Source organism: Doryrhamphus excisus, linkage group LG12 (assembly GCF_037039965.1).
Source record: "Doryrhamphus excisus strain RoL-2023G ecotype Guam linkage group LG12, RoL_Dexc_Guam_v1.1, whole genome shotgun sequence".
NCBI lineage: Eukaryota > Metazoa > Chordata > Actinopteri > Syngnathiformes > Syngnathidae > Doryrhamphus > Doryrhamphus excisus.
In genome coordinates this window covers 20563870-20588648 of record NC_136368.1, presented here as the reverse complement: position 1 = coordinate 20588648, position 24779 = coordinate 20563870, and the positions used below count along the sequence as shown (strand labels likewise).

The window sequence follows — 24779 nt, the reverse complement described above, 5'->3', positions numbered from 1 at the left end:
CTCAAACACGTGGCTCGTGGGCCAAATGTGGCCTGCAGGACACTAGTTTGAGGCCCCCGCCTTGATATGAAAGTTTAATGTTTGATATGGATGCTGTATGGTATCATGTACCCAGAAAAAATTATTACGTTTGATTCATGTTCATGTTAAAGGTTAATAGTTATCCTCCCTATCCGTGTGGAAGTGGTAAGTTTTTGACTTTTTAAATTTAAAGGAAATAACTTGGAGGCTACCGTTTAGGTCGCTAGCTCTCTAGTTTGCGAGTTAGCATGTCTCAAGACCCTGCAGTTGCGCAATATGTTGTAAATAAAAAGAGTATAAATGTGACTATAGTCGTGTTTTGTCATGTCTACAGGGCTCTAATAATGCTTTGTTCATTTTAATCTGAAAAAATAATTTGTCTACCCACCAACTATATGTGCTTTCTTAATTTTTAATTATTAGCTGTTTTATTATTATTATATTTATTTATTACTGATTGATTGATTTTCTTTATTCTTGATCTTATTTTGAGTAGAAAAATAAAAATAGATATTTAAGAACAGTGGAATGTTTTATTAGAGCTTTTCTTGTAGAAAATCGGAAACAAAACAAAGTTTATTCATTTTTCTGTTTTTAATAATGTGGTTTTTTTTTGGAAAACCTGATGCGGGCCAGCCTCGCCCAGACCCTAGCTCCAGTGGCCCCCAGGTAAATTGAGTTTGAGACCCCTGCTTTAGAGCTATGCTCTATTTTCCCTCTGACGTGTATGACACAAAATATTCTGACTTTAGTCTCGGAAATATACAACTTTATTTTCAAAATCTCAGATGTGGCACCTAATAATCCGTCGTAATGAAGTGACTTATGTGATGGAAAAATCTGGTGACTGCATACTGCTTGTGTCCATTGTTAGGGGTACTCAAACACGTCTCTCTTGACAATTTTGCACCCACCTTAATGTTTAAAAAGACGGCGTGTAGCTCTTCAATAGACATCAATGAGCTTGGATCCCGGAAACAGGAGGTCAGTGGGTAGTACTAAGAGCAAAACAAATGAATTGTTAGTCTTTTGTTTGTCCTTTCATGTATATAAACATAGAAAAAAATGTGTCATTTCCGTTTAAGAATGTGTGACACAAAGAAAAGCTCTTGAGTTGAATGCCAGGCTGTGTCGCTCTAGGTCTTAGCTTGTGTTGTCACCATGGCTGCCATCTCATATTTTGTGCGTGCCAGAACTGCCTGTGGCTCAGCACAAACAATAAGAAGTAAAGTGTTCCACTCCCACTTGAGCTGACATACCGTCATCCCTCGCCACCCTGTGCTTCGAATTTCGCGCTGACTGTATCGCGGCTTTTCAAAAATAGATTTACAAATCAAGCTGTTTCGTGGTTGAATATGGCCTATTATTAGTCGAAATATATGCATATTTAGGCACATTTTACTTATTTTTTCCTAAATTCTGCATTGTCAAATATTAAAGGGCTAAATTAATATAAATACTACACAAATACAAGGCATTCAGAAAACGCATTCAAATAAGCTGGTGTAGTATTCTCCAATGGTCACTAGGTGTCAGTAATGTTCTGTGATGTACACAAGCAATTTTCAGCATTTTCAAGAGTGAAAACAACTTGACAAACAGAACTGCATTGCGTCTGACCAATGCATTTATTGGGGCAGTGCAATGACGCCAGCCCCTCCGTGCTCTGTATTCTCTGGCTCCCCCGATGGACTGAGGCAGCATTGCACCACCATCATTTTCTATGCTGCTAATCCTTCCAAGAAATGCTTTGCTCAAATGAAATGCATTATGAGAAAAATGTATAAATGATATTGGTACATGTTTGTATACTTCCGAAGCATACCTTTTGAGTGTTAAGTTGCTGTGTAATGAATTTAATGTTGTTTGTAAGATGACAAATTTAGAAAACACCTTGCAGATTGGGAAAATCTTTCTGTGTAGACAAGCAACCTGCTTCTTTCTAAAATAAATAAATAAATTAATTAAATACTAGGAATACTTCCAGGTGGACAGATCCTGATTCAAACCACCCCAACATCAAAATGCATTCAAGACCTTCAGTCTAACAATTTGCTCAAATATTTTCCAAAATTCTGATAATGCCACGTTTTGCCTTGTCGACAAAATTGCACATTTAACTGATGCCAGCGTCAAAACATTTACCTTATTCATAATATTATGGATAGCAGTCCTCCCATAACGTCATGAGAGTTATTACTACTTCTGCATTTCTAAACCGATTAAAACATTCCGCATCAAAACACTGAGGCTAACAATTTTCCCAATAAAACCCAACCTTATGTAATTCCACAACACAAATCCCCTGTTGAACATGAGAATTCCAGCATCAAAACTGTTCTGCTCATTTATGACATGTCAGCAATTCACATAACAACATTTACTTTTGACAAGATATTTAAGCTCCGGTTCAATTCTTAAGCATTGACACGCAACATAAAGTGCATTCTCCAGTGTACTACACAATGAAAATATGCGAAAAGGAAGGGCTAAATCTGTTGCGCATATAGTGTGGTGCTTACGGTAGGCAAAGGAATGTGTCACACTAGTGTAGAGCCGTAATGATGTCAACTTGTTATTTACTTTCCAAATGTGAATGACTGGGCAAGGCGAAAGGAGAATTCATCAAGCAGCGGGTTGACCAGGCAGGCGAAAAAGAGCCAGGAGCGGGGGGAGGGGAAGCTGCCTTGAGGCCTTGCTAAAATGGCTCGACTGTATTGCATGAAGCCATGCTACTTTACGTTGAAACACTCCAAACAAATACAAACGCCGACATTTTAAAGCAATGAATGTTACAAACCTCACAATCTCTTTATGGCGTCTGTTTGGGAGAGCTACATTGTGGAGTGGTTTGGTTTCAAAGCACAACCAACAAAGGCAGTCAAACATGGCCGCTGAGGGGGGCTACAAGAGGTTCAAAATGGCAGACGTAATTAATTAGCTAGCCGTATTATACATTACGTGTCTCTATATTTGTGTTCAATATTCAGGTTTAAGGTCACTCAGCAGCAGCAACTTCCCTTCCCCCACCTTCTCTAGCGCTCTCTCTCCCTCTCCATGTTGTAGTCGAAGGTCTCTCCACCACTGGCGTTCACAGCGCCTGCTTGCTGCTGCTGTCTCTTCCACTGTCCTCAGTGAACGGTGAACTCCTCCATAGTAGCCCGCAGTCAGCGACGCACGAACTCGGCTTGTATTATTATTATTATTATTTCCACCTCTCCTTCCTTCCAACTGTACAGAGAGGGCCAGCGAGGTCGGAATTTTGAAATATGACGCTGGGTAAAATGGGAGGAAAGTCGTCGCTAGCTTGTTGAAGTTGGAGGATCTCCTTGTGGAAGAGGAAGAGGCGGTGGCGGCGGACACGACCAGTTCACTCTTATAATCTTAAAAGGTAAAGTTGATGCGTTTACTAACATTTACTGCTGTATATTGTGTGAGAGAAATGCTTATTATGCTGCTAAACGTGCGTGTGTTTGTGTGGGGGTGGGGGCTACCGGCTCATAGCCCCATTGACTCCACACGTGTGTTCAAATTCCTGTCTGTCCCCTTTTAATTCCCCTCATGTGAAGCCTTACTTAACCACATTTACCTTTGATTACAAGTGTTTTCCAATGGGGACGTTTGCATTTTTATTTCTGTTTGCCTATTTAGCTCAAAAACAAGTTTTAAGAGCTTTTTAATATTATGTTGACAAACAGCACACTATCTTAAAATCACAATGCTATAACCCTCCACTACTATAAACTAGTGCTAGTTCTAGTAGTTTATATACATTGGTACTATGATGAATGTTTATATATTCATACAGACTTTAGGAAACAGTAGAGTGGGGGAGGGGAATGAGCCCCGACTGTACTATAGGTCCATGACACTGTATACTATACTATGTATACTATAACAGCATATTATAACAATAATTCTATATTACAGCCTCTTTAATACCAACACATAGATTGGACCCAATTCTGTTTCATACTTCCGCGTAGATAAAATAAACACCCCAATAAAAACAAATTGTCTGATTTCACCAGTGACTTAATGGTTAAGGTACTTTTGTTTATCAGTAGAAGTCTCCAATAACTGGAGTAGTGGAACCAACCAAACTACCAATCCAAGATCTACCACCCTTTTCTTAAATGGTATTCAAGCATCACAATGTGTTAGAACCATTGAAATTGTGACTCAGGTAAGAGCGTTTTAGGTTAATTTGACAAAGGGTCTTAAAAGCACAGCCCCCGCTAATCTAAACTAGCGTCATATACATTTGAAATGAGATGAATGTTTATATTGCCATGCAGACTTTAAGGAAGTAGTCGAGTGGGGGATGGGAAGGGAATTCGACTGTAATACAGGTTACGTATCACGTTACTATGTGTAGATATCTAATGTTACACATACTCAATGACTGTATGCAAACACACTAGTGATATAATGTCAACCAAAAACACCACCAAGGTGGCTTTGGTATTAGGAACAGATCGAAATACCTAGTATGCGCAGATACGCTTATATACAGAAAATCTAATGTTACACCTTATGTGTGTATGATGGTATGTAAACACATCGGAGGTACCGAAAAAAATATTGTATCTCTTATTTACCAGTTGATGATTGAATCTGTGTTTCAGAGTTCCTATATTCATATATCCACTTAATACCTTTTGAGGTGATACAGGACAACCAATAGTTTGGATTCACAGGATGGAACTCGTTCTCGGGGCTGTTCAACGACCAATCCGAAACTTACCGACGTATTGTACTTTGCATTAGACCCATGGAAAGTGTGCAACTCTGGTTTCCTATCACTGGCCTATTTACCCAGCGTGTGGACTATTTTCCCCACCAAAGTTGAGCATTTGCTGTGACCCCGTAATTGCTGTCATTTTAAGAAACAGTTTTAGTGCCGGCCGTTAAAAAGAACAATAGTATTTTATGACCCCTTTCCAATTGCTTTAATGTCCCCATTCACTAAATATGTTGGTGTGTACACAGAACGTCATTAATGCCATTTCTTGACTGGAAATTGTAGACTCGGAATTGTTTTGGCGTTGCACTGGAGAGTCCCATACCTAGGTTACACATCTTGAGATTCTAGTTATTGCTCGGTTTCAGTGATGTACCGTATTACGTAAAATGATATGCTAAGAGTCCTTTATTCATTCATCCGATTGACGGTAGCCACTTTTCATTTTGCCAAGCCATTCAAACATGATGAGATGGACTTTGAGCCAATGTACCTAAGAGACAGCAGCAAATCCATATTTCATTTTAAAGGACTTGGTGTTCCAAACAGTATCATATCCTGTGCAAAAAAGTAGGGCAAGGAAATCCCTGAGACAGCCAGTCGACGACCCTCTGCCGCTCTAAACGCCTGAATCAAGCTGTCCAAATATTTTTGTTGCAGTATTTACTCATGATAGACCATGATGGGGGGTGGGGTGGTGGCAGTCGCTCCCTCCAAAAGAGACATGCAGTGCGCATGGGACTCCAGCCAACTGGCAGAGTCTGCGGTTGCTCTGGAATAACGTCCATACAAGTACTGGCCAGTTTGATGTGGTCATTTATTATTTATTTACGCTTATTTTAGATTTAGCGTCCTTGTTGTTTGTCGTCTTGGAGCAGTTTGTTACCTGAAGTACATTCTGTGGAGAAGAAATGTAAATAAAAAAAGTCCCTGTAGGAAGCGGTTGAGGTTAGTGGGATGGAGATATCCAGGCTTTGTGGTGACAACTCCAGAAGGTTGGAAACTTCCGTTTTTGATCAACTGTTCCACTCTGGTTGCAACTTTTACAAAACGGAATATACTGTATTTTCCTTCATGCTATTGGACGCAACGTCCAAATTAGTCTGCAGGTATGGCATCCGCTTCAAACAAATATAAAATATCTGTTTTGTTAGTAACTGTATTAGTTCAATTCATAGAGACTATTGTTCAAACTCTGACTTTAAAGAGTTTGGCTTTCTGTTGCAGCACCTACGCAGGTACCTTTTACAGTACATCAGATGAATGTTTGGAGTCTTGCTGGTAGGTGTAAACAAGTTCCCCGGGGCCTTTTCTCACTATCTGATAAACACTCCCAGCCACAAATGAGGAAACACGGTAGATTAGGTCGGGTTTTTTTTTTTGGCCGTACTCTCTTTGTGCTGTGCTGGACTTGACCGTGATTGACAACCCCATCTTGCTCCTGGCCCCTGCTGGTCTACGTTTGCTTGCCCCATAACTTCTTTGCTGATGTTTCACTGCATTTTCCCCTGACTTTGTGGATTATTTTCAGTCATTGTAATTATTACCCAGCCTAATATGATTATTGGCCAGCAAGTATGCTAATAACCTGCAGGGAACAATAGCATTACAGTCATTCTATGGTTCTACTGCATTGTGCACAGAATCGTGCCGGGCCATAGACCTCTTCTAGTTATGCAGCCATGGCACAGGGGTGCTGATCACTCTGCCCACACTAGGCAGACGTGCCAGTGGGTCCATGGCAAAGTACGATAGTTCGAGTGAGTATGCCTTCAGGGGTCTTTAGATACATGCTTCTAAATCTGGCATTAGGTTATTAGTTTCTGGTCTTGTTGAACTGAATCGTGTTTGTATGGCCTTCAATGCGCATAAGTGAACAGAGACTGTATTATGACCATAGTGGATGTGAACTTTGCTAGAGAGAAGCTCTAAATATAAACATTACAACACTGAGGTCTCCTATGATCGTTTTGTAATCAATGTATCAGCGAATGCCCACAACATTTACATAGAAATTGTATCACAGGATCCACTTGGAGACCCGTTTCCAATGTTTTGGAACACTACCACACCATGGAAAAGCCCAAACAACATTTTTTAAAAGGGTTTTTGTTTTGCTAAATACTGTCTCTGAATCTGTCCAATGAAGTATGTGAGATGATAATCTGCAAGTCAAGAGTCAAGGTCCGAGCACAGTTTGTTTTCAGTTGGGAGTAGTGGAACGATACAAGGGAGAGATTTGTAAGAACGGGAAAGATTTGTGGACTAAGAAATGAGTTGAGTAAGCTGAAACGTAACTGGGGCAAAGGCATGGTGTGCTTTTGTACAACATGTAATCAGCCGGCTCTTGTAGTATTTTCTGCAGCATGTGGAATGCCACTAAGTAGAATTTCTGAAACGTACATTGCTAACCATTTTTAAAGCCAGTTGAACTGATCTAAGTGAAATTAAATAAGAGCAAGCAGTTGGAGTAACATTGTGGTAAATAGTCCTACACCATATGTTTCAGTGGTTGGGGTTAATCTTTGAATTGTATAAGACAAGCAACAGGGAAAACGTCTAAGAAAATAATGTATGCTTTGTAAAAAGCCAATGCCTATTAAAGCTGCTATGGTGTTAGAAGCATACACCCCCACCGCTAAGACAATCACATTATATCATCGGCGCAAGGCCAAGACGACGACGACGACGACGACTGAACAGAAGTCCCGGAGAGAACTGGCCCAAGGGCAGACCCGTGAAGGACTCCACAATGCAGAGCTGACTCATGATTACTCAAACAATCACTTAAATATGTATTAGCAAAGTAAGAATTGAACCAGTTATGAGCTTTGTAGCAGGGATGCCAAGACAGTTATGCGAGCTATTAAGTAAATTGGCATAGTTGATGGCTGGAGAGGCAGCGGTTAAATGGAGTGGTACAATGCAGGGGAGTAGCTGCTAATGGAGGGAAGGCTCGGATGCAAAAATGAGGAAATAGTTCCTGCAGAATTCTCAACTATCACAGGGAATTACGGTTGGGTAACACGACCATGTACACTGTGATGCAATGGGGTCACTGTTGTGAAAGCTCTGTCTTCCTGATACACCATTTGTTGTCTTAGATACAGACCGATATGTGACAAAGTGCATTCTTGCTAGCCTCTCGGCGTTCACACAATGAAAGTATGATCAAGCTGGTTGGTGTATTAGCGTTACAAGTTTGCACCCACTAACAGGAAACGGTAGAGCGATGTGCTGATGACGTGTATGTCAGTATTTAAAGATCTGTTGTCATACCGTGTTTCTTGCTTTTGAGTGGTTATTTTACTGTGATCTGAATGAGTTGCCAGTCATTGTGTTGTACTTTTCACTCGATTCCTCCAATAACCCGGGTAACATTTCCCTGTCCGAATCCTAAGTACGAATTTATGAATGTAAAACAACACAGAAAATGTGCATAAGTGAAAGTTACTAGTGTACTGTTTCTGCCACATTATTTTTATGTGTTTTATTTCCCAAATGAGTTGTCATTTTTCGAGCCTCTTGGGGGTTGCGCACCTCATGACTGAGGCAAGAGTGCGTATAATTCTCAGCAGATGACTGTTAAAAACTGGATTATGTTTGACACTTCTGATCTGGAATTATCTGTTGTGCAACATCCGACACCGGAGACCTGGTTGCATTGAAGATGTAATTTTATTTTTTGTTTAATTTGCATGTGTATTTTTGACAGGCCCTTTGTATGAATATCTTTAGTTTTTACTAGCAGAGCTTTGTCGCAGTCTATAACTCATAGTCCTTTTCCACTGACCAGGAATGTTACACTCTGGTTATGCCACAGTGCTCTTTTCAAAAGAGCACATACACTTCCTGTGTTTACATCCACCAAGCTATTTTTTTGCTCATGTGACCTGCACAGTGGAACCTTGGTTAGCGTCATTAATTCCGACTCTAACCGAAACAGAGGCTAACCCAATTATTTATTTTCCATAAGAAATACTGTAAATCCAATTAATCTGTTTCAGAAAGCCAAACATATTAACGCGTATAGTTTTGACATGCAGAAAAGAATTCAAAAAAATATACACTGACAGCCAATAGAAACTTTGTGACCATATTTTTTGACATATTTTTTTTATTTTGATGCCTGAAACTGGATTTTCCTCACGAATCATTTGTTTAGGATATTGTCACGCAGAAACAATTTTAACATTTTTCAGCAAAAAAACGTAACAAAAAACACAATGTAACAACAGTCAATACCGGGTCGACACACAGCAGGCCTGCTGATCCGTGTGTTGTTCCTTCCCGGTGTTTCCCGTGCTGTATGACCGATACGGTGAAACCGGTCCCACAGGTGTTGCAAGCGGATGTAACAATCCTGGTCTGGAGTTGTCACTCTCTCTCCATGGATGTGGTCTACTGTCAACAGAGCCTGTCGTGTTGTGGCGTTCACGCAGGTTTCTGATTGTGGGTTTGGAACAGGCCAAATGCATACATACATCCGGCTATTTCACTGTAGCTCAAACCCAGAGACGTTGTTCACGCGATTTACGTGGCAAGATGCTGTTCACTGGGCTAAGAATGCTGGGCTTTCTCCGGCCTTTATACAGGACTCCAAAACCAATCCTCCAATTATGCAGACGCCCACTGAGAATTGCACAATGTGTATTTGGTCCACTTTAGCACAGAGACCAACCCATGTGCATTGAAACATGACAACATGACAACTCGTCATGATCTCAACTACCCCAGCATTAAGTCAACAATAAATCCACAAGGCATAATTACAACCTTCCTACAAGTTATTAAGGAAATGTAAGGTTACTTTTACTCATTGAGGTTGTGATTCTTGACGTGCTGCCCTGAAAGATAAGATGTAGCATTGAAATCAACAACTTCCTGTTTTGATTTCAATAGTATTTCTCACCCCCAATAACCCAAAATGGAGCCAAAAAATTAGCATGTGCCAGCATTTTGATAAAGAAGGTGAGAAACACAGCTGAATTGAAGAGGTTACACATGGCAAAACTGGAAGATGATGTCGTCCGTGGGGTCTTTGGGAACAGTGAAAGTAAAAGTAACTTAATGTAAAGCTATACTTTTAGATGTGCGACGTGACTTCTGGTTGCCATTTTGTTCGCTAGCCAGTAGAATGCTAACAAGGAAGAACCTTTGCTGATAAACAAATGGATATATGTTAACATGACAAGATGCACGGAATAGGGTACGCTAACTACAGAATGCACGCAAACCGCAACAAAATTCTCTTTCCTTCTTAATATTCTACGTGAAATAATTTGGTTCAGAAAATGTTGACTGCGGTTGCAGTCCTTGCAATCCCTGCAATTGCCACAAATATGCCAGGAACCACAAACTGAGGCCACGTTTACTTCTGTGGACATGTGTGACCTTGCGTTTGTGTTTGAAAAGTCGGCCTTTAACAAAAAAATCCAAACTGCAGTGTGAATGTACTGAACTGTATGTAAATTGGCGTCTTACATTTTCACATACTGAATATGTAAAGTCACTTTTACCTTTTCATCTTTCAGTCGGGGGTAAATATATGGCTTTTCCGGTTTACTGTACCTCTTACATCACAAAAACAAGACATATTTTCAGCTAGTTACAAATCGGCATCGGTATACATTAGATCAACTTTGGATCTTGAGCCTTCAGATGACATGTTAAAATTAGTATCTGCCTCTGTTGAGAATTGACTGGGACTTACTTCCGGGGCAAAGACTGGTGCGTGTGCAGAATACCAGTTCCGATGATTGATCGACGGTAGCGTATACAGTACATGCAAAAGAGGGAATTGGTTCCCGGTGGTATAATCTAGACGTGTTAATCCAGTCTTTAAAAAGTCTTAACACCTAATTACGGTGTTTACATGCATTTTAAAAAGCTGGTTTCAACCAAATTTGTGCAATAATCTGTTTTTTTTGTGCATGTAAACACACGGACTGAAGGGTATTATGGTGCTATAACGTTGGTTACAGTGCTTGACCAACGTCAGCATAGGAAAGAACAGGACAAGTAGCTCAACACACAAATACATCTGTATAGTAACAAACACACAGGGCCTCATTATATAGACATCAGTATTTTTATTGCACAGGCTTCTCCTTCTGTTTAAAAGCTATAGAATAAATCCACCAATGTCATTTTTCTTTGAATCCTTAGTTAAAGTCTCAAGGCAAAAGGCTATTCAACTCCAACTGCAGAAGCGCGTAAATTTCAAATTAATAGAATGGTTTGAGGCAAACTTATACTAAGAAACATGTCATTTTCTCCGACATTTACTCTTAACTGACAGCGTAGATGACAAGAAATGGTGTATCTGCTGAAACATGGTGCTTTACAGTTGCTTCTGGTGCAGTTTCTCTACAGAAGAGATGGATATAATAATAATAATAATAATGACGGTGTAGTCTTGAGCCAATGTAAAATATTGATAGTGTCACCATCAATGTACTGTAGGCACTCAATGACCAATGATTACGTATGTGTCTTTTGCTGCTACACCCTGCTGGGTTCATTTTGTTTTATCCAAGCATCATTTAAAATTCTTGAAATGTATACGTTAGTGGTGTCACAGGATCTGGAGAGATTAAAACGTGACGGAAAAAAATGTCTTGAGGCTACTATGCTGTGGGATGATGATAGATAAATGAATTATTCAGACAATAAAACCGGATAATTTGGCCGGCCTTGATATATTGCTATGGTCATGTCTGTTTTCCTCATCTTTTGCAACCAAACAGGCACTTTGTGCATTTCTTTGTTCCATAGAGCAATGGCATGAACAGAGTGAGCCCTTTTTGTCAGTCGTGCAGTCGCTTTGTCTCGGTGGGTGGAGGCGGGGCGGGTAGCATACACACAGAGGTTAGAAGAATGTAACGTAATAGAAATGTAATTAGTAGATTGCAATATATTGTCATGTTTTTTAGATTTTTACATTGTACACTTCTTAAAATTATCGCCCCGTTTCGTGAACTGAGTGTCCGGTGACGCCCCTATTTAATATTCAAGAAAAAGACCCCTTTCAATTCCATAAATTCGATGATGTATCATGGATGGTTTTCAATTATTGCCTAATTGTTTTTAGGTGTGCCCCGATACAACTTCAGAAAAATTTGACTTCTTTCAATTAAAAAAAAAAAAACATAACCTGTTTTCAGAACACTACCATGGAGGTCAATGATAATCAAGCATAGCCTTTCTTGATATTAATAATACTTTGTGGTTACTACAATGACACTACTACAATCATTAAGGACGCTCCATAGAAAGGCTTGATTAGTCATTGACAGGAGCCGAATCTGAAAACGCTTACCCAGATATGGGAAAAAAATTGAAGATGAAACAAAGGTGAAGCTATGCCATAATGGTAGGATGATTACAAAGAACGCGGAGGGGCTCTCGCGCTCCAAACCACCACATCTGTCAAACATGGCATATGCTGTGTTATGACATGAGCGTGTCCGGCTGCCAATGTGGCTGACTTTCTGGTGTTTATTAATGACGTGACATTGGATAGAAGTGAAAGAACGGAGGTTTACTGGGTTTCGCTATCTGTTCTGGCTAAGGCAAATGATGCAAAACGTATGGTGCTCCACTGTGCGGGTGAATAATGTCTCCAGCTAAGCAGCCCAAGAGCTCCGCGAGAAACATCAATGAAAGAGTGTGGGATGGCTTAACCTCAACTCAGTGGAGCATGCTTTTTATTTGCTGAAGACACCAACTCAGTTTCCACTGCGCAGTACAGTTTAGTACCATCAGATGTTTTACAATTCCATAGCCAACGGTTGTAACATGCACCCAACTATAAAGCATCGGTTCCCAGAGAATAACATTTGCATAACAACTTGAATGGAATGCGAAGAATACAAAACACACCTTGTCTCAGACAGCTTGTCTACATTTTATGAACAGCGACATGCCGACAGGAAATGACAAAACGCTGGATCTCATCCATTGGTTCTTTCTGTTTGTTGCGCCACATATCTCTTTGTTGTTTCGCAGTGTTGAGCTGGTGTGATGTAACTCCAGTTAGCAGGCTGCCGCAAGCATCCGCATCACGTCTCGACGTCGTCCTGGTACTTTTCTCTTTTCCTGAGGTTCTGACGCTGGTTTCGTTGCAATCTACATATAGAATCCTGTTGTCGGGTGTCATCTTCCCATGTGAAGGCACACAGAGTTGCGGCAGTGTACCACTTTTACTTTGTTCTGTGTAAAATGCACCAGAGAATAAATGCCTGATCGACTGTGGGCTCTGATCCAGTCCAATTTTCCGCAATCTCAGTTTAGGTAGCTTTGTCCAGGAGAACAAGCGTCTGTGTCTTTTTTTATTTGCTATATAAATTCTATCACCATGAATAGCAGGGCGTGTATTTTACAGTGTTTACTGTCATATTTTTGTTGCCCCTTGTGGGTTTAAAACAGAGGTCTCAAACTCAATTTACCTGGGGGCCACTGGAGCTAGGGTCTGGGCAAGGCTGGGCCGGATCAGGTTTTCCAAAAAAAAAATAATAATAAATTTATTAAAATTTATTAAAAACAGAAAAATATACAAACTTTTTCCGTGCTTTGGTTCCGATTTTCTACAATAAAAGCTCTGATAAAACATTCCACTGTTCTCAAAGATCTTAATTTTTATTTTTGTGCACAAAATAAGATGAAAAATAAATAAACAAATCAAGAATAAAGAAAATCAATCAGTAATAAATAAATATAATAATAATAATAAATTGGCAAATAATAAAAACTTAAGAAAGCACATATAGTTGGTGGGTAGACAAATTATTTTTTTCAGATTAAAATGAACAAAGCATTATTAGAGCCCTGTAGACATGACAAAACACGACTATAGTCACATTTATACTTTTTTTATTTACAACATATTGCGCAACTGCAGGGTCTTGAGACACATGCTAACTCGCAAACTAGAGAGCTAGCAACCTAAACGGTAGCCTCCGAGTTATTTCCTTTTAAACTTAAATAGCCAAAAAATCACCACTTCCACACGGATAGGGAGGATAACTATTAACAGTTATTTAACCTTTAACATGAACATGAATCAAACGTAATAATTTTTTCTGGGTACATGATACCATACAGCATCCATATCAAACTTGCGCGGGCCGCACTAACATTAAACTTTCATATCGAGGCGGGGGCCTCAAACTAGTGTCCTGCGGGCCACATTTGGCCCGCGGGCTGCGTGTTTGAGACCCCTGGTTTAAAACAAACCAAAAAATCCTGTTTGCTAGGTTTTCCTTGTGTAAACGTCACCTGTGATACATCATTGCGCCAATGTTACAAGGTGAAATTGTGTGTACGTGTATGTTGTGTTCCTGCAATCCGAGTTGCCAGTCGGAATTAGAAAGTTCTGCTGCATTTGTAAGTCACATGCTCTAAAAGAGAGATGTAGTGGGCGTTGCTTCTTGGTACAGTACAAATACGAGACGAGGGCCGGCTCAGAATGAAGATGAGTATTGCGGTTCCCTCTGCCTCGCCTGTTTGACCCCGGAGTTGGAGATTGGAAGGGAAGCGTGAGGAGTGTGGGGGCTGTTTCGGGTGGCATGAGCAGCTGTTGACAGAGAAGCGAGATCTTCTGGTTGTCATAGCAACATTTGTGTTGCCCACACTGCTGTGTGTGCGTGAGTGTGTCGCCGTGTTTACAGCTTGTTTGTGCAGCCCTCACGATGCTGGAAAATAAAATAATGGCTCAAAAATGGCTCGGCTGAAGCTTTTGTGTTGAGGACCACCACCTATTTCTTACAATATTTGTCATTTTCACTCGGGGCTGTACGTGTTCTAACAAAAGACATGGCTGCGTTTTAATAAGATATTTATTTGAACTATATAAATATTTTTTTTCCTTTTGGAAGAGGGTTCAAATCCTGTCAGTTGTCAGCATTGCATCACCCGAGCGACTGCACCCTCCTGTTTGCATCGCATCGCAAATGTGCGATTGTTCTTTGTCACATCACACAGCATAAAGGACTTGTCTCGCTCTGGCCTAGATTTGAAGCCGCCATATATACAGTATATTTCCAGCATGTCCTCCGCTGTCATGCCCATGTTTACAATAATGCAATAAGGGCTACCATATTAGGATGCTGAATGGATGTCTGCTCTGTCTGCTTTGCATCGGGAAGAACACTAGGACATACGATTATATACAGTATGCATGTGCTGCACTGAGGTGCTCTCTGTGTCCCGCAATCTCCTCCACACACATATTATATTCTTTTCCACCCACCCCCACACGATTGCATGCAGGCCCGCCTGAGCTGCTTTCTTGTGCGCTCACCGCAACATCAAATATCAGGCTATTTGGATAGTGGGTAAGATAGGGCAAGACGAAAGACATTCTGTGCTGTAAATTGTTTACTGTCTTAGTGGATAAATCAGATGCATGAAGAAAGAATGAGGCCGATATTGTGTGAGAACACTTATCTGCTGACTGCTTGGTGATCATCTCCGTGAAATCGCAGAAGATTGTCATAGGATAGGATTTCCCAAAAACCCAAAATGCACCCAGTCAATTAGGAGTGTGATGATGAAACGGCGATACACTCTCATCGCCATAGTGTTTTTCATTGTTCCTCCTTAGTGAGTCAAGTCACCGCTTTGCATAATAACAGCCCCAATTGCGGTCAAGGAGCGACACAGCAGCTTAAACATGGTAACTCAACATGCAGTAATTACGTTCACCCAGGAGCTGCTGTCAGCCGCAACACGCCCGGTCACTACATACTATATTATGGTCATCAGTCAGTCACATTGGCAAAGGGCTTTTTGTTTTGACTGCAATCTATTGGAGGGGTGTCATGTGATCATGTAATCGGGACATTTTCATAAATGACCATAATGCAGAGCAAAATGAAAACCAAAAAAAAACTGTTTCAACAGCAGGCCGTCTACTTTCATGATGAAACCGGGTTTTTTACACCGCTGTCTATTTGAATAAACATCATTGGAAAGATTGTTTTGCTGCTATTTGACTGATATGCACCATTGCAGAATATAACTTTAAGAGCCAGGGAAACACTTGTTATACCAGTCACAAACATAAACCGAAATGCGACTCACCTTTTGAAGCATCACACAAATGCTCCTGTTTATGTTGACAATGATCCAGTTAATGCACTCCAGTTAAATAGTCCACATCAAGCCTTTGAACTAATACTGCGGAATGTCATCATTTTTCAATGTATATGAAAATCTTCCACATATTATTGATTGTAAATTTGGTTAGCATGGATGCGTCAGCCACTTGACGCTAACGAATGATCTCTGAACTGTGAACTGATGATTGGCAACTCACTCGTACCAATAGATAATCTGCTTGCATAGCCAATGAAATTGTGACAACACTGATATGCTGGTTGATGGGTGGCTTTTTTGTCGTTGTCTGGCATCCGTTGGTAGAACACGTGTTATTTGTTTGAGCGAGGACGAGCAAATATTTTTGTGGCAGGCTGCCCCAAATAAATGTTGTTGATGTAAATCTGCCTTTTTCTGATTTTAGTTGCTTCTGTTTTAGTGTCTTCTGTGTTCTCTGTCACAGTGTTAAATTTCATGGCAATACAATTGCGCCCCACTTTTGTGTGGGTTTTGTTTGTTGCAATTATTATATGGATTTGGCTCCTGAACTCTCTTCAATTGCCATTGTTCATTTGCAACACAATACAGATTTCAGTACATATGTCTCATTAATAGCATTTAAAGTCTAAAACGTGTAGGTACTCACAACTCTGGAACTGGAGTCACGGTGTCGCCTTTCGCTCTGTAAGGCTATTGGTTGAGGCTATCAGGCTATAGAGGACGTTTTACCCAAGCTCTGTTTACATAATCCACACTGCTGGCTTGTTGCAATTCCAGTTACGCCTTGTGATTGTATACTGGATTAACTTGTGGTCACCTCGCTGCAAGTTTTTAGGCTGAGTTAACTGTCAAAGCTTGTGCTTCCATAGCCAAGCAAAACTGTTTTGCGTCTCACAGCACACAACGGAATAACGATGTTGTATTCAAGCACCAGCAAATAAATTTCAAGCTTTCAACAAAAAAAAAAACATTCAGTGAAACATGAAGACATGCAAAAAACAGTCTTTCCATGCATGCTGTACATTTTTACTGATTATTATCTACGGATAACTGCACGGTGGTCGAGTGGTTAGCTCGCAGGCCACACAGCTAGGAGACCCGAGTTTGATTCCACCCTCGGCCATCTCTGTGTGGAGTTTGCATGTTCTCCCCGTGCATGTGTGGGTTTTTTCCGGGTACTCCGGTTTCCTCCCACATTCCAAAAACATGCTAGGTTAATTAGCCACTCCAAATTGTCCATAGGTATGAATGTGAGTGTGAATGGTTGTTTGTCTATATGTGCCCTGTGATTGGCTGGCCACCAGTCCAGCGTGTACCCCGCCTCTCGCCTGAAGACAGCTGGGATAGGCTCCAGCACCTGCCTCGACCCTCGTGAGGATAAGCGGTACAAAATGAATGAATGAATTAAAATAGAAATATAAGGCATTGAAAGATACAATGTAAGTAATATTACATTGTGTTACATGGATGAGACAATAGCCACAGCAGGAAGTATTAGTGTCCAAATGAATGAATGAAGTATCTATTGATTTATGGGCAATGACCTATTTTTGAGAAATGTAAAAATGTAAGAAATAATGTAATAAAATATTTGCAACTTTGCAGGGTTGTGATTGATGAATGGGAAATACGCAGGGATACAATGTACATGTTTTTTTATAATCCCATTTTTTTCATTTGGGTGTTGAGCTGAAACAGTTTGGGTAATCCTGTTATGGGACATAAGGGAAAAATTTGCTATAGGATACATGTATCTATAATATGCAACATAAGTTTGGCTCTGAAATGTCACATGCTTGTTGTTAATGGGAAACAGCAGTTTAGATGGGAGTTTTATTGAAGGAATTCAAAGCCTTGGTAACACTAGCAACAGACAAAGTGTGTGTAGTGCTGCAGTGGTGTGGTACCGCTCCTTTGCTCAGGCAAGTTTTTTTCCCCACAGAATTTGATGTGCCTGATGGTGTGGCAGCTTGGGCTTATTTTCTTGAGACCATATTATAGCCATGTATACAAGCATGTCACTCGACAGAGGAGGCTATCCCGTGTTTGAATCTCCTCTGTTATCGCTTTTCAGCAGGCGTCCTTTTGCCGAATCACATGATCTTCTGTGACACTACAGTGTTTCCCACAGGACTGCAATCTATGTGTGGGGAGAGATAGCTCATGTCAGTCTAATTTGCATAACGTTTGTGTTGTAGGAGTGATGAATAAGGTTTGCGTGAGACACATTTCTTATGACAAGTTAGACTCCCGCTAGTTTGCTGCACGTTTGTGGAGGTTTTCTGTAAGCTTCCACGCCTCGCCTTCCGCGGTGGTGGGAATATACACTCCCCGGGCTTGTGGAGGATAGCTCGATAGCTGGATCTCCGCTGTCACGATGAATACTTTAATTTTTGTGACTGCTTGTTAGAGTTGGGCGATATGGACCTTAGCATATATCACAATATTTTTAGGCTGTATCAAGATATGATGATATAAAGTTTTTATTCAACAGGTCTTGTATAAAAAGCTGCAAAGCTTAAGCCATGTCATGAAATACACTTGTCTTAAATTGTAAAGCATATTTATTTATTGGTAACAATCTGGCTTTTTTCCTAATGGGATGTCAGTCTTTGCACAGCCTGTGCTTATGATTAAGGAAGATGTAGTCACCCATGCAATTCCGACTGCATATGTAAGAAATTTTGCTTGACACTATTGTTTTGTTTAGGCATACATGGGGCAAACGGCGCACTTATTTTGAAGGACGGTCACGGAAGTGTGTTCCGTGTGTGTGGAAATTCCATCTATTTACGGCTAAGATGAGCTATTGGAAGAATCCTCACCGGTACATAAAACCCGACTGCTTGTGTTGATTGAGTAAATGCATGACTCATAATTACGTTTATATGACAAAGGCCACACAGGTTGTACCAAATCTATTCTGTGGCGGTTGAAATGCAACTGTGGTGGGCCGCCACAAATAAATGTAATATATAGGAAACACTGCGCTAATCTTCAAGAGTGGGCGACATTTAGTTAGCGGTTTTAAAACAATCAATACAGTTGTTTGGGACGCAGACTCCCTGTTTGTGGTTGAGTCTGGGATGGTGGACTGTTTATTGCTGTTCTATTGTCAAGGTTTCCGGCGACGGAGAGTAGATGCATGATGACGTTCGACATGATATTTGTCTAATAACGACAACCGCTTTAAGCCCAACAGGACGAGAGAAGCGAGTCTGGGGTACTGCCTTTCACACAGATCGCCGTCCCGCCTCCAAAGCTGAAAAACTGTAATATCGGATTTAAATCCCAGCTTTATATTTGAGCAGCGCTAGGCTGTTGTTTGTTTGGTTTCTTTCATATTTGTAGATTATCAAGCGACTCCAGTAGAGGCAAAGTGGGAGGTTGCGAAGATGCTCCCATGCGGCTGGAGGATTCCGTGATGAATCCTTTCAGGGATTCTTGTTGTTTGTCACCATCCCCCATTTATCGAGCAGGGAGAATAGATACGCCCATACGCAACGGTGGCATATGTGGTTATTTATTAAAAGAGAAAACGCTTATCTAAGCCCCGTTTTCACTGCAGGACTATCGATCAATAAGGTCTCAGATCACCGTAATTTGTGCGACAGGCAGATTGTTGGGCCTTCTCGCGGTGTCGGTGTCACTCTGACCCATTTTCATTGTGAAACCCCCCTAAAGTAGCGCCAGCCAGGGTGAGAGATCTGTAGCTTTGCAACTGTTCATCAGCAGGTAATGTCATTATCCATCATGACTTAAAGGAATGTTAACTGGTGGGCAATTTGCTGACCTACATTGGTTGCTGGCGCTGGGTGACTCAAAGAGAGAGAGAGCGAGAGAGAGAGAGAGAGAGACGGATGGATAAGGAAAAGCACATCAGAAATTAGCAACACAAGTGGTTAGTAAAACCACTTTTGTTTTCCCAAATTTGCAGCCTGGAAATAGTGTCGTGTTTTTTGGGATATACAATTGAGTGTTGTCAGTCATTGTTGATATAATTATAATACATTTAATTTATAAGCTCCTTTTGTACAAAGTCGAGGATAAAACTACAAAGCATGTAGGACAAAGTAAAAGCAGTCGTAGTGAGTATGCAATCTCGAACAGGTGGCTTTTGAGTGTGGATTTGAAGATGTGACGGGAGTGCATCAGAGGAAAAGAAACACGGAATGAAGTGCACAAATTGTTGTTGTGATTACCTGTTTTTAGTATCATTATTTATCACCCTGCCCCCATTCCACCATTTCTCTCTCTCTCTCTCTCCTGCTTCCCCTCCCCCACACTCCCTGGTGCTTCCCCTCCCCCGCTCAAGACTGCAGCCCAACCAGAAGCTTCAAAGGCGGGTTTTACTCAGCAGAGCAGTTCAAGAGAAAATGGCTGCTGTTTCCAGGTCTTGTTTGCACATCTGTCAGGAGGTGACTGTTCAGGAGAAAATGGGGTCCCTGGTATGCTGGTTTTCAACAGCATTCTTTTCTCAGACCCGCGTGTTCTGCTTATGTACTTATTATTTATCCTTGTATTTTTTTTTTTTTACATTCAAATGCACACGTCATTTTTGTTTAAAGCCTTTTTATTATATTCCAGTGATTTTTATGCGAGCGATGGCGCTTCTGTACAGTAGCACCTTCTGTTGTTCTGATCAGTCTATATTTTGTTATGAGAATGGGCACAAACAGCTTTGGTCATTTCAGGGACTGGCGGTGTGTATTTTATTTTTAGGCAAGTGTTCTAAATACAGCATGTCTTTGCATACAAGTGAATTTCCCAGCTCTGTAGAGCATTGCCAAGCTTTTAAATAGCTCATTTTGCTCACCCTCTTCTTGCACCATGCCGATGCCTCGCCTTTCTGTACAAAAATCACAAAAGGGGAATGGGGGGATGGGAAATGTACAGTTGCACTGAAAATGCGCCGGCCTCATCCGTGGAACGCCGCATATTTGTCTACACCAGCTTTGTTTTTGCGGCGTGCAGCTGCATGCCATCTGTTTATTTTGAGCAGCGTGCACAGGATGTCCAGCTCTTAACGTCATCAGTTCCTCACAGACACCATGAGCTATTCTGCATGCCCATTGATCATTTGAAGTAGTCAGCCATAAATCTTAGCGGTGAGCATTTGACACACTTATTTTTGTGTCTTATCTTTACTGTTGATTTTCAATGGGAGTTATGAAACATTCAGAACTCCTGTTTTCCTGTCAACACGTGTGTTGTTGTAAGCATGGACTGAGCTAAACCTCGCAGGTAGTGCGCTGCATGTTGCCTCATTTGCTTCAATGTATGGTTTAATCAACAATCTGCACCACGTATTCAATACCACTGTGATCGGCTGGCTTGTAGTTACATACAATACGGGTTTACAGACCCGTTTAGAGGACGTACAGCCCACCTTTTTTACGAAAACGCATGGATTAGCAATAACGGTATACGGTATAATCGCACGGTATGCACTGAACCCAAAACACAGAACTTTTAAATGTTCAGGACTGTGTTTTTGAAGGGACGGCGTGGTGACTGAGCCTGAATGTTGTTGTTGAACAGGTTTGTGGAAAAAGCCAAAGGCGGGAAAAAAACTAGAGCAGAAAGGCACACTACACAGTACCTGAAAGTGGAGAAATATTTTTAATGGCAGAATTCCCATAATGAGTGTGGTTCATTTCACAGTTTGGCACAGTTAGTACGTTTTACATGCACTAAAAAAAAGTTATTGTGTGAATTTGGTTGTGGGTTTTGCGATTGGAATTCAAATCCCTTTTTGCATGTATACGCTTTGATTGAGTGATCATAGGAGGTGCCGGTCTATGTGGAGGACCATGGTGCTGCTCTTTAACCTCGTTAACAGGAGAACAACAACAAAGAGACAAATTAAAGAGAGTGACGATGATGGTCAATATTTTTAAAGTACAGTCATCCCTCGCCACATCGCGTTTCCGAGTTGGTGGCTTCACGAAGAACAGAGTCTAAAGTTTCTTGACATAGTTTCAAGGTTTATGTTGTCCTAAAACTCATGATTCTGTGGGTCAGCAAAAATTATTTGTCAAAAGTATGCATATTTAAGCAAATTTGATGTTGATTTGGCCTCCATTAAGCATTTTCAAGTATATAAATGGCTACATGAATTAAAGTAGCTGCACAGCGTTCGAGTGGTTAGCAGGCCACACAACTAGGAGACCCGAGTTCGATTTTCTCCAGGTACTCCGGTTTCCTCCCACATTCCAAAAACATGCTAGGTTAATTAGCCACTCCAAATTGTCCATAGGTATGAATTTGAGTGTGAATGGTTGTTTGTCTATATGTGCCCTGTGATTGGCGAGCGACCAGTCCAGAGTGTACCCCGCCACTCGCCTGAAGTCAGCTGGGATAGGCTCCAGCACTGCCAAGACCCTCGTAAGGATAAGCGGTACAAAATGAATGAATGAATGAAAATAGAAATATAAGGCATTGAGAAAACGCATTGAAAGACACAATGTAAGTAATATTACATTGTGTTACATGGATGAGACAATAGCCACAGCAGGAAGTATTAGTGTCCAGAAAGTGGAACAACAAGTCAGAAGAAGAACTCTCCCAGTACATCAGTGTCAGAACCTTGCTGTTTTTGTTCCATACAACAAAGGCATGAATGGTTTGATGGCTTTTGTCTCAGTGATAAGTCTGGAACAGATTAACTGCAATAAATGAGGTAATACAAAATAATAAAATTGAATGATTAAATAATTTTATAAATGTAATTAGTTTGTTTCTAAATGGGACTAGGTTTGATGTCGTCTGTAAATGAAACATTGGTCGGTGTGTCGTCAACAGTTCCCGGTACCACGCTGATGCTGGAGCTTCTCGTGCTTTTCACTCACAGAACATTGACGCTGTTTGGTTTGAGCTTTAGCCTTGAATGGCAGACAATGGGTGTTGCCATGACAACCAGGTTACCCACTGTTTGCCAAATCACTTGTATTAAGTTAACATTTGGAAGCAGTGGGTTGTACCCCAGCTGTTTAATGAGCGCTGAGGGATAAACGCTGTATATTCTCTACCTCAAATGAGGTGATGATGGATCACTTGATGGATCACTGGTGGGATTGGATATCGCTTGCATATTATCCAATACCCGTGCCAAATCAGTACTGTTGAAATGGTGCCGGTGCTTAAACGGTGCCTGAAGGGAAACGCATTTTTACTGAATTTTGTTAAACTGAATAGTAATTTAGAAATAGTACTTTTTAAATAACATTTTCACGAAGTAATGCGCTAATTTGAAATACAGGTTTTTGCAATGTAATTATATGGGCATGAGACGAGTATTAATTGAGCAAAATGAAGTTACCTACCGGATGCTACTTGCACAATATCACCTCCAAGCACTTGTTGCAGGTGGCTGGGTGCATCTTTCGAGGTAAAGTAGCGTTTTGGCCTGAGCTTTTTAGTTATAGACCAGTGACTCGAATAGTTGCTGCCATTTACGTCGGCACCGGTGCTGTAGGGCTCTTTTTGAAATCCCTTTTTGAAAGGCGGTGTGTGCGCTCGCTTGCAGCCCCGCCTCTTATCACTGAGACAAAGAGGCTGAATGACTGACAGGAAGGTTCTCTCACCCCGTTTATTCCACTATAGTAGAACCAACGTGCCCAGGTGCTGAGACAGAGTGAAATCTCTTGTCATCCAGCCTGTTTGGTAGAGAGGGTGGAGGAAAACGCAAGCACACACGTGTCGGTTCCATCCTTGTTCCCTCCACCCAGTCACTAGACACGTTTACATGGGGAGTTTTCTCTTTCCCAATGACCTTTCCGAAAGCAATGGTATACATGGAAAGGAATATTCCAATCGTGTGTCTCCGTGCGGCGCTATAATCAACCAGAATAGGCAATGGGGCATGCCCAGTAAAACGTAAACACCAACATCACGTGATACCGACTTCCTGGAGTTTTTCTTCCACTTGTTGGAATAACTCCATATTGCCAGTTTTTCCTTCGTCCAGTCTTGGAATTTAGTTTGAATCCAAAACAAACTTTCCTTAGCAGTCCAGTGCCGATTGCTGGCCTCCATTTTTAAAAGTGAAGAACGTCTGGAGCTGCGTGTTACGTCATATCTCAGCATTGGCTGAAAGAACGCACCCGGGAACAGGAAAAGATAAAGTTCAATCTTGCTAATATTTGATCATGAAGCTGGGCACATGTTTTATATAGATATGTATTTTCTTTTGGAATAAAAGTGGACTTGTGAATGGCGTATAGAAGGGTTTAGATTCTGTTCCACAGATGGCGCTAATGCACACCAAAGCTGCTTGCCAACCGCCAATAAACAACAGAAGAAGAAGAAGAACGCAGTCTGACAACTTTCCGTTTGAGCGGGTACAAGATACCTCAATCGGATTGGGGAAAGGAATATTCCACCCCTGGGAATCCCATTATATATTCATTGGGATTGGCACTTTTCTTTGGGAATGAGGTGTATACAAAGGTTACATTGTTTCCGTTTGAGCAAATAACCCCAATGGAATTGGAATATTTGGGTCCATGTATACGTGGCGACTGTGTGACTGAGGATTGAAGGGCTTTGGGAGCCTTAGAAAGAGCTATAAAAAAATTTAATCCATTATTTGTCAATTTATTGAGACCGGTAAAATTATTGACATTTTATTAATGGTGACATTAATTGTTTTATTGATTATCATGATATGTAAGAAATATTTTTTATGACTGTGGTGCACATTTAAAACTTACATGAACAAGCGGTAAAACACAACATGGTTGTTGGGCAATTCCGCTATTCTGTTAACACTGCTATAATACGGCCCTACATTATGGTTTGGGTATGCATCCCAACTTACTGGAAGTCACACTCTCTTCTCCAAAAATATTTTTTAATAGCTATAAAACTTTGACATCCGTGTGTAAAAGTGCTTGGTGGTCCTTTTAAAGAT

At 40.9% G+C, this 24779-nt stretch overlaps 1 protein-coding gene across 1 annotated transcript in view; it reads left to right on the top strand.

The window, feature by feature from the left end:
* Positions 1-2920: 2920 nt before the first annotated feature.
* Positions 2921-24779, top strand: part of tbl1x (transducin beta like 1 X-linked) — a 34804-nt gene continuing 12945 nt past the window's right edge. Inside the window, exon 1 of the mRNA XM_058082275.2 lies at positions 2921-3412. The gene's annotated coding sequence lies outside the window, so the exon portion shown is untranslated. The remainder of the gene's footprint in view (positions 3413-24779) is intronic.